The sequence below is a fragment of the Rhea pennata genome, chromosome 20 (assembly GCF_028389875.1).
Source record: "Rhea pennata isolate bPtePen1 chromosome 20, bPtePen1.pri, whole genome shotgun sequence".
Taxonomy (NCBI): Eukaryota; Metazoa; Chordata; class Aves; order Rheiformes; family Rheidae; genus Rhea; species Rhea pennata.
The window spans coordinates 10,082,271-10,096,459 of NC_084682.1; the positions used below are offsets into that span (position 1 = coordinate 10,082,271).

A 14,189-nucleotide genomic window follows, 5' to 3' on the forward strand; every position below is an offset into this window, starting at 1 on the left:
CCCCAGGCCTTGGCGGGCTGCTCAGTGCTCATGGCATTTGCTCTCTCCCCTGCAGCCTGCATGCTGTGCCGCCGCGCAGATGTCAGCGCGGACGTCTGCGGGCCGAAGCATGAGAAGAGAGGGCTGTGTGTCCACGAGAACTGCCTGGTGAGCATGCCCGGGGGCTCCCCCAGCTCGGCCCCAGCACCGCTCCGGGCCTCGGCCACCTCCCGAGCTCCGGCTCTGCTGTGTCCTGCAGTTCTCTGCCAGCTGGCTGCACCAGCGCGGGAGCAGGGAGGAGGGCATCTGCGGATTCCTCCCCGTGGACATCAAATGGAAAATAAAGAGCGCGGCGCAGAAGGTGAGGACATGCCAGGGATGGGGAGGTTTGTGCATGCAGAGGCTCGGGGCAGCTTGGCCTGGGGCACGGGCAAGAGCCACCAGTGCCTCCGAGCAGCTCTGGGCAGCGCTGCCGGGAGCGACCTGGCGCGGGAGGCAGCTGTGCGGGCTGGGAGGCAGCAAGGCGCAGGGCCTTGGGCCTTTGCTGGAGGAGCGGGGCTGGCCGGGGAGGCGCAGGCGCGTGCCCGACGGCTCTGCCGTGCTCCCCGCAGGGCTGCTTCGTGTGCGGCGAGCGGGGCGCTGCCATCAGCTGCCAGCAGAAGGGCTGCAGCCGCACCTTCCACCTGCCCTGCGCCTCCGAGCACGGCTGCGTCACCCAGTTCTTCAGGCCCTACAGGTAAGGGCAGCCAGCCCGGCACCGGGGGTCCCTGCCGCGACGCCCTGTGCCAGCGCCGGCCGAGCAGCCGAGCGAGCATCCTGGCATTCTGCATCGGGCCGCGGGGGGCTCCTTCGCCCCCTCTTCGCCCCCTCCGCGGCAGAGTGCGCGGTCTCCACGCTTCCCGACCTCGCCCCTCTCTATCCCTGCTCCCGCCAGGTCGTTCTGCTGGGAGCACCGTCCGGAGCAGGCAGTGCCAGCACGTCCCACTGCGGAGACGACGTGCATCATCTGCCAGGAGCCCGTGGACGAGCAGCTCTCGTACCGCACCATGGTGTGCCCGGCCTGCAAAGGGGCCTGGTTCCACCGGGGCTGCATCCAGGTCGGGGGCGCTTCCCTGGCGCCAGGGGCACGGCGGGGCCAGCCACAGTGCCCCGCTGACGCTGCCTGTTTGTCTCCTGCAGGGACAGGCCGTGCACGCCGGATTCTCCTGCTTCCGGTGCCCGCTCTGCAAGAACCGCAGGAGATTTCTCCCGGAGATGTTTAAAATGGGCATCTCCATCCCCTTCAGGTTGGCTCCCTGCTGCCCATGCTCCCCGCTCCCGAGGCAGAAGGGTGCCGGCACTGTGCCGCCCCAGGGGCCCGAGGCCGTGGTGGCTTGTGCCAGGCCAGGGCAGGCTCCTGACTTTCCCTTCCTTCTGCGGCAGAGGACCATCGTGGGAGGAAGGCGGCCGCTACCGCGACCTGTACCAGCGGCACAGGCGCTGCGATGCGGCCCGGTGCCTTCACCCACGGGGCAGGGAGCAGGCAGAGCAGAGTGGGTACGTCAGCCACGCGGCAGATCTGCAGCGGGGGGCAGCATGGCTGCTGTCCCATTGGTGTCAGCAGGTTGGGCAGGGAGGTGGAGGGACGCCCAGGTGGGAAGGGGGCAGAGGGAAGGGGACAGCCCTTTGGCATGGGGGGCCGTGGGGCTGCCTGGGCAAGGGGGGTACCCGCAGCAGTGCTGCAGCCCGAGGGGTCCTGCAAGCAGTGGTGGGTGCTGCTGGAGCTCTGCATGGGCTCTTGGTCTCCCCAAGGGCTCTGGGAGCCGGTGCTTGGCACAAGAGTTGTGCCGGGCACTGCCTTGCTGCGCTCCCTCGGCCCATGGGGGCCTCGCTGGCATCACGGCCAGCAGCCCCGGCCACCACCGCCACCAACCCGTTTGCTTGGCCAGGCGCTGGGAGCTGCTGCTGTGCTCGTCCTGCGCCGCCCAAGGGGCCCATCGGGGCTGCTCGGGCCTGGGAAACGCCGCCGTGAGCTGGGAGTGCGACGAGTGTGCCGGCCTGGGCCCCGGTAAGAGGCACCGCGGCCAGGGCCCCGCAGGCTGGGGCTGGGGCTGGGGCCAGGCCTGGCAGCGGGTGCTCAGCGCAGCGCTGCAGCAGGGTCTCTGCCTGCGGCAGGGCCGGGGGCACCGCTCGGGGCTCTGCAGCCCCGGGGCCGTGCTGCTGACCTTCCTGCCTCCCCTCGCAGCCTCCAGCGCGCAGCCGGAGCCGGCCGCCCCCAGCACCAGCAGCCAGGCTGAGCCGGCGGCATCCTCCAGCTCCGCAGCTCCCCGGACCCGCAGCCCGTCGGGCGGGACGGGGCCGGAGCGAAGGCCGAGCCGCTCCAGGCTAGCCCGCCGCTCCCAAAATCCCTACCGGCGGCCGTGAAAACTCCGCCGGAGGGGGCGTGTGGCAGCCCTGAGCAATGGCAGCAGCACTCCGAGCCCCAAAAAATAAAGCTGTTGGCTCATCTCCACTGTGCTGGGTGCTGCCCCGTTCTTTCCTCAGCTTGCGCCTGCTTTGCCTCTCTGCAGGGGCTGATTTGGGGGAGGGCAGGGGTAGGGCTGTGGTGTCAGTGGCTCTTGGCAAGACCTTGCCCAGGAGCTTCCATGCTCTGGGCAGGCCTTGGCCACCTGTGTCTGGCCTTGTTGGCCACAGGAGGTGGAGTGGGCTGAGAGGGAGGGAAGGCCCCTGAGGAGGCAGGGCCCCTTGGTTCCTTTGGAAAGGGAAGGACTGCGAGTGCTGGAGTAGAGGCCTCCCATTTTTCTGGCCAATCTCCCTGCCCACAGAGTCACCAAGGCCCCTTTCCCCTTGGAGAGCAGGCAGAAAGTCTGGAGAAAGGCAGACTTCCCTGCGGTGGAGGAGGATGTGGTTAGGGATCGCTTAAGCAAACTGGATATCCACAAGTGCACAGGGGCGCTGCTGGGATACAGCCACGAGTGCTGAGGGAGCTGGCTGACGGCATTGCAAGGCCACTCACCATCAGCATCTTGGAAAGGTGCTGGTGGTGTGGAGATGAGGGGCCTGAGGCCTGGCAGAAAGCAACAGTCAGCGCAGCCTTCTCAAGGGGCAAGCGAGGAAAGGCTGAGCGCGCTGGGCCTGTGCAGCCTGGAGACGGGAAGGCTGAGGGGGCATCTGCTCCGAGCGCAGCAACATCTGAAGGGAGGTCGGGGCCAGACTCTTCCTAGCAGTGCCCAGGGACAGGCAGAGAAGCAGCGGGCCCAAAGGGAAACACGGGAGGCTCCGGCCGAACATAAGGCAAAACTTGTTTACTGTGAGGGTGACAGAGCACCGGAGCCGGTTGCCCAGGGAGGTCGTGGAGTCTCCACGCTTGGAGACATTCCAGCGGCGTGTGGCCAGGGCCCTGGGCAGCCTGCCCTCGGTGACCACGCTTGAGCCGGGGGGCACTGGACTAGATGCTCTCCAGAGGTGCCCTCCAGCCTTGCCTGCTGTGCGGCTCTCGCGCGGCTGCCCCGGGCCCGCAGGCAGCCCCAGGGGGAGCCTGGGCGCTAGAGGCGCAGGCTGCAAGAGCTGCCGGCCCCACTGCCAGGCTGGCCGAGGCCTCGGCACCCACCGCCCCCGCGACACTGGGTCCACATTTGGCCCTGGCGCTGCCCCCGCACCAGCACCTGCATCACAGCGGGGCCCTGTGACCCGCCGCCGGTGGCGGGCTGAAAAGGGCTGGGCGGCTGGGGCAGGAGCTGAGTCGGGAGGCAGCACCTCCGAGCTACCTGCGGAGGTGCGGGCAGGGGAGGCAGGGGCTGGCGCGGGGCTGCCCGGGGACCAGGGGGTGCCCCTGCCCGGCGGCTCGGGGTGCCGCGCTGGAGACTCGCTGTGGTCCCGCTTCTCCCGCAGGGTCAGCAGAGGAGCGCGTGGAAGGGAAAACCCGGGGCTACGGTGCCCGGCACTCTCCAAAGCGCTCTGTCCACTGGCCCGTGTCCGCCATGAAGAGGAAGGCCCCCGACTCGCAGGAGAAGGGTGAGGGCGCCGGGCCCCTGCCCGCGGCTCCCGGCAGCCCGCTGCCCGGCGCAGGTGGTGTTGGAGCGGTCCGTGAGCGGTGGCAGGGGCAGGCAGGAGCTGCCCGAGTGCCCCGCTGCGGAGCCCGTGCTCTCCTGAGCCTGGGCTGCCCAGGCTGGGCACGGGCGCCCGACGGGACCCCCATCCCGGCCATGCCCCCATCCTCTGCAAACCCCATCGTGCCGTTGCCGCAGCTCCGGCCCTGACCGTCCCCCCCTGGCGAGGCTGGGCCAGGGCAAGGCCTGAGGGCAGCTGCTCAGGGATGTGTCCCCAGGCCTTGGCGGGCTGCTCAGTGCTCATGGCATTTGCTCTCTCCCCTGCAGCCTGCATGCTGTGCCGCCGCGCAGATGTCAGCGCGGACGTCTGCGGGCCGAAGCATGAGAAGAGAGGGCTGTGTGTCCACGAGAACTGCCTGGTGAGCATGCCCGGGGGCTCCCCCAGCTCGGCCCCAGCACCGCTCCGGGCCTCGGCCACCTCCCGAGCTCCGGCTCTGCTGTGTCCTGCAGTTCTCTGCCAGCTGGCTGCATCAGCGCGGGAGCAGGGAGGAGGGCATCTGCGGATTCCTCCCCGTGGACATCAAATGGAAAATAAAGAGCGCGGCGCAGAAGGTGAGGACATGCCAGGGATGGGGAGGTTTGTGCATGCAGAGGCTCGGGGCAGCTTGGCCTGGGGCACGGGCAAGAGCCACCAGTGCCTCCGAGCAGCTCTGGGCAGCGCTGCCGGGAGCGACCTGGCGCGGGAGGCAGCTGTGCGGGCTGGGAGGCAGCAAGGCGCAGGGCCCTGGGCCTTTGCTGGAGGAGCGGGGCTGGCCGGGGAGGCGCAGGCGCGTGCCCGACGGCTCTGCCGTGCTCCCCGCAGGGCTGCTTCGTGTGCGGCGAGCGGGGCGCTGCCATCAGCTGCCAGCAGAAGGGCTGCAGCCGCACCTTCCACCTGCCCTGCGCCTCCGAGCACGGCTGCGTCACCCAGTTCTTCAGGCCCTACAGGTAAGGGCAGCCAGCCCGGCACCGGGAGTCCCTGCCGCGACGCCCTGTGCCAGCGCCGGCCGAGCAGCCGAGCGAGCATCCTGGCATTCTGCATCGGGCCGCGGGGGGCTCCTTCGCCCCCTCTTCGCCCCCTCCGCGGCAGAGTGCGCGGTCTCCACGCTTCCCGACCTCGCCCCTCTCTATCCCTGCTCCCGCCAGGTCGTTCTGCTGGGAGCACCGTCCGGAGCAGGCAGTGCCAGCACGTCCCACTGCGGAGACGACGTGCATCATCTGCCAGGAGCCCGTGGACGAGCAGCTCTCGTACCGCACCATGGTGTGCCCGGCCTGCAAAGGGGCCTGGTTCCACCGGGGCTGCATCCAGGTCGGGGGCGCTTCCCTGGCGCCAGGGGCACGGCGGGGCCAGCCACAGTGCCCCGCTGACGCTGCCTGTTTGTCTCCTGCAGGGACAGGCCGTGCACGCCGGATTCTCCTGCTTCCGGTGCCCGCTCTGCAAGAACCGCAGGAGATTTCTCCCGGAGATGTTTAAAATGGGCATCTCCATCCCCTTCAGGTTGGCTCCCTGCTGCCCATGCTCCCCGCTCCCGAGGCAGAAGGGTGCCGGCACTGTGCCGCCCCAGGGGCCCGAGGCCGTGGTGGCTTGTGCCAGGCCAGGGCAGGCTCCTGACTTTCCCTTCCTTCTGCGGCAGAGGACCATCGTGGGAGGAAGGCGGCCGCTACCGCGACCTGTACCAGCGGCACAGGCGCTGCGATGCGGCCCGGTGCCTTCACCCACGGGGCAGGGAGCAGGCAGAGCAGAGTGGGTACGTCAGCCACGCGGCAGATCTGCAGCGGGGGGCAGCATGGCTGCTGTCCCATTGGTGTCAGCAGGTTGGGCAGGGAGGTGGAGGGACGCCCAGGTGGGAAGGGGGCAGAGGGAAGGGGACAGCCCTTTGGCATGGGGGGCCGTGGGGCTGCCTGGGCAAGGGGGGTACCCGCAGCAGTGCTGCAGCCCGAGGGGTCCTGCAAGCAGTGGTGGGTGCTGCTGGAGCTCTGCATGGGCTCTTGGTCTCCCCAAGGGCTCTGGGAGCCGGTGCTTGGCACAAGAGCTGTGCCGGGCACTGCCTTGCTGCACTCCCTCGGCCCGTGGGGGCCTCGCTGGCATCACGGCCAGCAGCCCTGGCCACCACCGCCACCAACCCGTTTGCTTGGCCAGGCGCTGGGAGCTGCTGCTGTGCTCGTCCTGCGCCGCCCAAGGGGCCCATCGGGGCTGCTCGGGCCTGGGAAACGCCGCCGTGAGCTGGGAGTGTGACGAGTGTGCCGGCCTGGGCCCCGGTAAGAGGCACCGCGGCCAGGGCCCCGCAGGCTGGGGCTGGGGCCAGGCCTGGCAGCGGGTGCTCAGCACAGCGCTGCAGCAGGGTCTCTGCCTGTGGCAGGGCCGGGGGCACCGCTCGGGGCTCTGCAGCCCCGGGGCCGTGCTGCTGACCTTCCTGCCTCCCCTCGCAGCCTCCAGCACGCAGCCGGAGCCGGCCGCCCCCAGCACCAGCAGCCAGGCTGAGCCGGCGGCGTCCTCCAGCTCTGCAGCTCCCCGGACCCGCAGCCCGTCGGGCGGGACGGGGCCGGAGCGAAGGCCGAGCCGCTCCAGGCTAGCCCGCCGCTCCCAAAATCCCTACCGGCGGCCGTGAAAACTCCGCCGGAGGGGGCGTGTGGCAGCCCTGAGCAATGGCAGCAGCACTCCGAGCCCCCAAAAATAAAGCTGTTGGCTCATCTCCACTGCGCTGGGAGCTGCCCCGTTCTTTCCTCGGCTTGCGCCTGCTTTGCCTCTCTGCAGGGGCTGATTTGGGGGAGGGCAGGGGTAGGGCTGTGGTGTCAGTGGCTCTTGGCAAGACCTTGCCCAGGAGCTTCCATGCTCTGGGCGGGCCTTGGCCACCTGTGTCTGGCCTTGTTGGCCACAGGAGGTGGAGTGGGCTGAGAGGGAGGGAAGGCCCCTGAGGAGGCAGGGCCCCTTGGTTCCTTTGGAAAGGGAAGGACTGCGAGTGCTGGAGTAGAGGCCTCCCATTTTTCTGGCCAATCTCCCTGCCCACAGAGTCACCAAGGCCCCTTTCCCCTTGGAGAGCAGGCAGAAAGTCTGGAGAAAGGCAGACTTCCCTGCGGTGGAGGAGGATGTGGTTAGGGATCGCTTAAGCAAACTGGATATCCACAAGTGCACAGGGGCGCTGCTGGGATACAGCCACGAGTGCTGAGGGAGCTGGCTGACGGCATTGCAAGGCCGCTCACCATCAGCATCTTGGAAAGGTGCTGGTGGTGTGGAGATGAGGGGCCTGAGGCCTGGCAGAAAGCAACAGTCAACGCAGCCTTCTCAAGGGGCAAGCAAAAAGCCCCAGGGAACTAGAGGCCAGCCAGCCTCTCCTCCGTGCACGCGGAGGTGCTGGAGGAGCTCCTCCTCCTGGAGACCATTTCCAAGCCCGTGAAGGGGAAAAGGGGAATGGAGCAGTCAGCCCAGCTTCACCAGGCCAAAATCGTGCTTAATCAAAGTGATGATAGCCTTCTCTGCTGAAAGGCGTGGCTGGGTAGCTGAGCGGAGAGTGGTGGATGTTGTCTCCCTTGCCTTGAGCAAGGCTCCCATTACATCCTCTGAGGCAAACTGAGCAAGTGTGGGCTAGATGAGCAGACAGTGAGGTGCACTGAAAATGGGTAGGAAGGTAGAGCTCAGGGTGCTGGGATCAGTGGCGCAAAGTCTAGTTGGGGGCCTGTAGCTAGTGGGGTAGCCCCAGGTGTCAATCCTGGCTCCCATCCTGTCCAACTTACTCCTCGGTGACCTCAATGGCAGGACGGAGTGCACCCTCAGCAAGTTTTTCAAGCAGCACTTCTTCCAACCTCAAGAGCGGTGCATCCCAAGGAGAAAGGAGTCCAGCCGAGGAGGCAGGAGACCTACATGGATGAGCAAGGAGCTCCTGGCAAAACTCCAACAGAAGAGGAAAGTACACAGAACATGGGAGAAGGGACAGGCTACTTGGGAGCAGTATAAGAATGCTGTCAGAGTATGCAGAGATGTGACGAGGAAGGCTAAGGCCCATTCGGAACTCAGTCTGGCAACGGATGTCAAGGACAACAAGAAGGGATTCTTCAAGCACGTCAGTAGCAAGAGGAAGCCTGGGGAAAACGTGGGCCCGCTACTGAATGGGGCGGCGGCCCTGGTGACGAAGGCTACAGAGAAGGCGGAGTTACTGAATGCCTTCTGTGCTTCAGTCTTCACTGCTAAGGGTAGCCCTCAGGAATCCCAGAGCCTGCAGACGAGAGAGAAAGCCTGGAGAAAGGCAGACTTTCCTGTGGTGGAGGAGGATTGGCTTAGAGATCTTCGAGGCAAAGCTGACAGCCATAAATCCATGGGCCCTGCTGGGATACACCCACAAGTACCAAGGGAGCTGGCGGATGTTGTCGCCAGGCCGCTCTCCATCATCTTTGAAAGCTCATGGAGAACTGGAGAGGTGCCTGAGGACTGGAAGAAAGCCAGTGTCAGTCCTGTCTTCAGAAAGTGCAGGAAGGAGGACCCAGGCGCCTACAGGCTAGTCAGCTTCACCTCCATACCTGGAAAGGTGAGTGATGGAACAGCTCATTCTGGATGTCCTCTCCAGGCATCTGGAGGAAAAGAAGGCGATCAGGAGTAGTCGGCATGGATTCACCAAGGGCAAATCCTGCTTAAGCAATCTGATAGCCTTCCATGATGGCATGAGTGGCTGGGTAGGTGAGTGGACATTGTGTACCTTGACTTGAGCAAGGCTTTTGACACATTCTCCCGTAACATCCTCCAAGGCAACCTCAGGAAGTGTGGGCTAGATGAGTGGATTGTGAGGTGGCTTGAGAAGTGGCTGAAAGGCAGAGCTCAGAGGGTTGTGCTCAGTGGCGCAGCATCTAGTTGGAGGCCCGTGGCTAGTGGAGTTCCCCAGGGCTCAGTACTGGGCCCCATCCTCTTCAACTTCTTCATCAATGACGACATGGATGAGGGGACAGAGTGCCTCCTCAGCAAGTTTGCCGATGATACCAAGCTGGGAGGAGTGGCTGATACACCTGAGGGCTGTGCTGCCGTTCAGAGAGACCTGGACAGGCTGGAGAGTTGGATGGAGAGAAACCTGGGGAGCTTCAACAAGGACACGTGCAGGGTCCTGCACTTAGGGAGCAATAACTCCATGCACCAGTACAGGCTGGGGGCTGACCTACTGGAGAGCAGCTCTGCAGAGAAGGACCTGCGAGTGCTGGTGGACAACAAGTTGACTATGCGCCAGCAATGTGCCCTCCTGGCCAGGAAGGCCAATGGTATCCAGGGCTGCATTAGGAAGAGTGTTGCCAGCAGGTTGAGGGAGGTGATCCTGCCCCTCTCCTCAGCCCTGGGGAGGCCTCATCTCGAGTACTGTGTCCGGTTCTGGGCTCCCCAGTACGAGAGAGACATGGAACTACTGGGCAGAGTCCAGCGTAGGGCTACGAAGATGATTGGAGGGCTGGAGCATCTGCCCTATGAGGAACGGCTGCGAGAGCTGGGCCCCTTTAGCCTGGAGAAGAGCAGACTGAGAGGGGATCTGATCAATGTGTGTAAGTATCAGAAGGGAGGGTGTCGAGGGGACGGGGACAACCTCTTCTCAGTTGTCCCATACGAACGGACGAGAAGCAACGGGCACAAACTGAACCACGGGAAGTTCTGCCTGAACGCGAGGAGGAACTTCTTCAGCGTGAGAGTGACAGAGCACTGGAGCAGGTTGCCCAGAGAGGTTGTGGAGTCTGCGTCTCTGCAGATATTCAAGGCTTGCCTGGATGCAGCCCTGTCTAGCGTGCTGTAGGTGACCCTGCTGAGCAGGGAGGTTGGACTAGATGATCTCCAGAGGTCCCTGCCAACCTTACTGATTCTATGATTCTGTCATGGTCACAAACTGTGAGGAGGGGCTGAGGCAGCAGAGGCTTGTGCTGCCCTTCTGAGGGCCCTGGACACGCTGTGGAGATGAGCAGAGAGGAGCTTCCTGAAGATTCATGGGGGGAAGTGTCCTGCCTCTGTGGAGGAATAAGCCCTGGCCCCAGAAGGGGCTGAGGCCTGACCCGCTGGAGAGCAGCTCTGCAGGAGAGGCCCGAGGCCCTGGGAGTGCTGGAGGACAGCAAGTGCCAGCAGTGTGCCCTGGTGGCAAAGGCAGCTCACTGGTATCCGGGGCGGCAGGAGGAAGTAGGAAGCGCCACCCCAGGGAGGGAGGTGATCTTGCCCTCTCCTCAGCCCTGCTGAGGCCACCCCCAGGGACCTGTGTCCAGTGCTGCGCTCGCCACGCCAAGCGAGCCACGGAGCTGCTGGAGGCACCCCAGCAAAGGGCTCCCAGGACGGTGAAGGCACTGGCGCTCCTCTCATCCGAGGAAAGGCTGAGCGCGCTGGGCCTGTGCAGCCTGGAGACGGGAAGGCTGAGGGGGCATCTGCGCCGAGCGCAGCAACATCTGAAGGGAGGTCGGGGCCAGACTCTTCCTAGCAGTGCCCAGGGACAGGCAGAGAAGCAGCGGGCCCAAAGGGAAACACGGGAGGCTCCGGCCGAACATAAGGCAAAACTTGTTTACTGTGAGGGTGACAGAGCACCGGAGCCGGTTGCCCAGGGAGGTCGTGGAGTCTCCACGCTCGGAGACATTCCAGCGGCGTGTGGCCAGGGCCCTGGGCAGCCTGCCCTCGGTGACCACGCTTGAGCCGGGGGGCACTGGACTAGATGCTCTCCAGAGGTGCCCTCCAGCCTTGCCTGCTGTGCGGCTCTCGCGCGGCTGCCCCGGGCCCGCAGGCAGCCCCAGGGGGAGCCTGGGCGCTAGAGGCGCAGGCTGCAAGAGCTGCCGGCCCCACTGCCAGGCTGGCCGAGGCCTCGGCACCCACCGCCCCCGCGACACTGGGTCCACATTTGGCCCTGGCGCTGCCCCCGCACCAGCACCTGCATCACAGCGGGGCCCTGTGACCCGCCGCCGGTGGCGGGCTGAAAAGGGCTGGGCGGCTGGGGCAGGAGCTGAGTCGGGAGGCAGCACCTCTGAGCTACCTGCGGAGGTGCGGGCAGGGGAGGCAGGGGCTGGCGCGGGGCTGCCCGGGGACCAGGGGGTGCCCCTGCCCGGCGGCTCGGGGTGCCGCGCTGGAGACTCGCTGTGGTCCCGCTTCTCCCGCAGGGTCAGCAGAGGAGCGCGTGGAAGGGAAAACCCGGGGCTGCGGTGCCCGGCACTCTCCAAAGCGCTCTGTCCACTGGCCCGTGTCCGCCATGAAGAGGAAGGCCCCCGACTCGCAGGAGAAGGGTGAGGGCGCCGGGCCCCTGCCCGCGGCTCCCGGCAGCCCGCTGCCCGGCGCAGGTGGTGTTGGAGCGGTCCATGAGCGGTGGCAGGGGCAGGCAGGAGCTGCCCGAGTGCCCCGCTGCGGAGCCCGTGCTCTCCTGAGCCTGGGCTGCCCAGGCTGGGCACGGGCGCCCGACGGGACCCCCATCCCGGCCATGCCCCCATCCTCTGCAAACCCCATCGTGCCGTTGCCGCAGCTCCGGCCCTGACCGTCCCCCCCTGGCGAGGCTGGGCCAGGGCAAGGCCTGAGGGCAGCTGCTCAGGGATGTGTCCCCAGGCCTTGGCGGGCTGCTCAGTGCTCATGGCATTTGCTCTCTCCCCTGCAGCCTGCATGCTGTGCCGCCGCGCAGATGTCAGCGCGGACGTCTGCGGGCCGAAGCATGAGAAGAGAGGGCTGTGTGTCCACGAGAACTGCCTGGTGAGCATGCCCGGGGGCTCCCCCGGCTCGGGCCCAGCGCCGCTCTGGGCCTCGGCCACCTCCCAAGCTCTGGCTCTGCCGTGTCCTGCAGTTCTCTGCCAGCTGGCCGTACCAGCGCGGGAGCAGGGAGGAGGGCATCTGCGGATTCCTCCCCGTGGACATCAAATGGAAAATAAAGAGCGCGGCGCAGAAGGTGAGAATGTGCTGGGGATGGGGAGCCACCAGTGCCTCCGATTGGGGCTGGCCGGGGAGGCGCAGGCACGTGCCCGATGGCTCTGCCGTGCTCCCTGCAGGGTTGTGTCGTGTGCGGCAAGCGGGGCGCTGCCATCAGCTGCCAGCAGAAGGGCTGCAGCCGCACCTTCCACCTGCCCTGCGCCTCCGAACGCGGCTGCGTCACCCAATTCTTCAGGCCCTACAGGTAAGGGCAGCCGGCCCGGCGCTGGAGCTCTCTGCCGTGACGCCCTGTGCCAGCGCCGGCCGAGCAGCCGAGCGAGCATCCTGGCACGAGATGCTCGTTCTTTCCACATCGGGCCGCAGGGGGCTCCTACACCGCCTCTTCGCCCCCTCCGCGGCAGTGTGTACAGTCTCCGCGCTTCCCAACCTCGCCCCTCTCTTCCCTGTTCCTGCCAGGTCGTTCTGCTGGGACCACCGTCCAGAGCAGGCAGTGCCAGCACGTCCCACTGCAGAGACGTCATGCATCATCTGCCAGGAGCCCGTGGACGAGCAGCTCTCGTACCGCACCATGGTGTGCCCGGCCTGCAAAGGGGCCTGGTTCCACCGGGGCTGCATCCAGGTCGGGGGCGCTTCCCTGGCGCCAGGGGCACGGCGGGGCCAGCCACAGTGCCCCGCTGACGCTGCCTGTTTGTCTCCTGCAGGGACAGGCCGTGCACGCCGGATTCTCCTGCTTCCGGTGCCCGCTCTGCAAGAACCGCAGGAGATTTCTCCCGGAGATGTTTAAAATGGGCATCTCCATCCCCTTCAGGTTGGCTCCCTGCTGCCCATGCTCCCCGCTCCCGAGGCAGAAGGGTGCCGGCACTGTGCCGCCCCAGGGGCCCGAGGCCGTGGTGGCTTGTGCCAGGCCAGGGCAGGCTCCTGACTTTCCCTTCCTTCTGCGGCAGAGGACCATCGTGGGAGGAAGGCGGCCGCTACCGCGACCTGTACCAGCGGCACAGGCGCTGCGATGCGGCCCGGTGCCTTCACCCACGGGGCAGGGAGTAGGCAGAGCAGAGTGGGTACGTCAGCCACGTGGCAGATCTGCAGCGGGGGCAGCATGGCTGCTGTCCCGTTGGTGTCGGCAGGTTGGGCAGGGAGGTGGAGGGATGCCCAGGTGGGAAGGGGGCAGAGGGAAGGGGACAGCCCTTTGGCATGGGGGGCCGTGGGGCTGCCTGGGCAAGGGGGGTACCCGCAGCAGTGCTGCAGCCCGAGGGGTCCTGCAAGCAGTGGTGGGTGCTGCTGGAGCTCTGCATGGGCTCTTGGTCTCCCCAAGGGCTCTGGGAGCCGGTGCTTGGCACAAGAGCTGTGCCGGGCACTGCCTTGCTGCGCTCCCTCGGCCCGTGGGGGCCTCGCTGGCATCACGGCCAGCAGCCCCGGCCACCACCGCCACCAACCCGTTTGCTTGGCCAGGCGCTGGGAGCTGCTGCTGTGCTCGTCCTGCGCCGCCCAAGGGGCCCATCGGGGCTGCTCGGGCCTGGGAAACGCTGCCGTGAGCTGGGAGTGCGACGAGTGTGCCGGCCTGGGCCCTGGTAAGAGGCACCGCGGCCAGGGCCCCGCAGGCTGGGGCTGGGGCTGGGGCCAGGCCTGGCAGCGGGTGCTCAGCGCAGCGCTGCAGCAGGGTCTCTGCCTGCGGCAGGGCCGGGGGCACCGCTCGGGGCTCTGCAGCCCCGGGGCCGTGCTGCTGACCTTCCTGCCTCCCCTCGCAGCCTCCAGCGCGCAGCCGGAGCCGGCCGCCCCCAGCACCAGCAGCCAGGCTGAGCCGGCGGCGTCCTCCAGCTCCGCAGCTCCCCGGACCCACAGCCCGTCGGGCGGGACGGGGCCGGAGCGAAGGCCGAGCCGCTCCAGGCTAGCCCGCCGCTCCCAAAATCCCTACCGGCGGCCGTGAAAACTCCGCCGGAGGGGGCGTGTGGCAGCCCCGAGCAATGGCAGCGGCACTCCGAGCCCCCAAAAATAAAGCTGTTGGCTCATCTCCACTGCGCTGGGTGCTGCCCCGTTCTTTCCTCGGCTTGCGCCTGCTTTGCCTCTCTGCAGGGGCTGATTTGGGGGAGGGCAGGGGTAGGGCTGTGGTGTCAGTGGCTCTTGGCAAGACCTTGCCCAGGAGCTTCCATGCTCTGGGCGGGCCTTGGCCACCTGTGTCTGGCCTTGTTGGCCACAGGAGGTGGAGTGGGCTGAGAGGGAGGGAAGGCCCCTGAGGAGGCAGGGCCCCTTGGTTCCTTTGGAAAGGGAAGGACTGCGAGTGCTGGAGTAGAGGCCTCCCATTTTTC

At 66.8% G+C, this 14,189-nt stretch overlaps 3 pseudogenes; all 3 read left to right on the top strand.

Moving 5' to 3' along the window:
• Window positions 1–30: 30 nt before the first annotated feature.
• LOC134149609 (PHD finger protein 7-like) lies at window positions 31–4,217 on the top strand (annotated as a pseudogene).
• A 92-nt stretch (window positions 4,218–4,309) lies between these two features.
• LOC134149610 (PHD finger protein 7-like) lies at window positions 4,310–6,655 on the top strand (annotated as a pseudogene).
• Window positions 6,656–11,224: 4,569 nt separating this feature from the next.
• LOC134149611 (PHD finger protein 7-like) overlaps window positions 11,225–14,189 on the top strand; it is a 65,843-nt pseudogene continuing 62,878 nt past the window's right edge.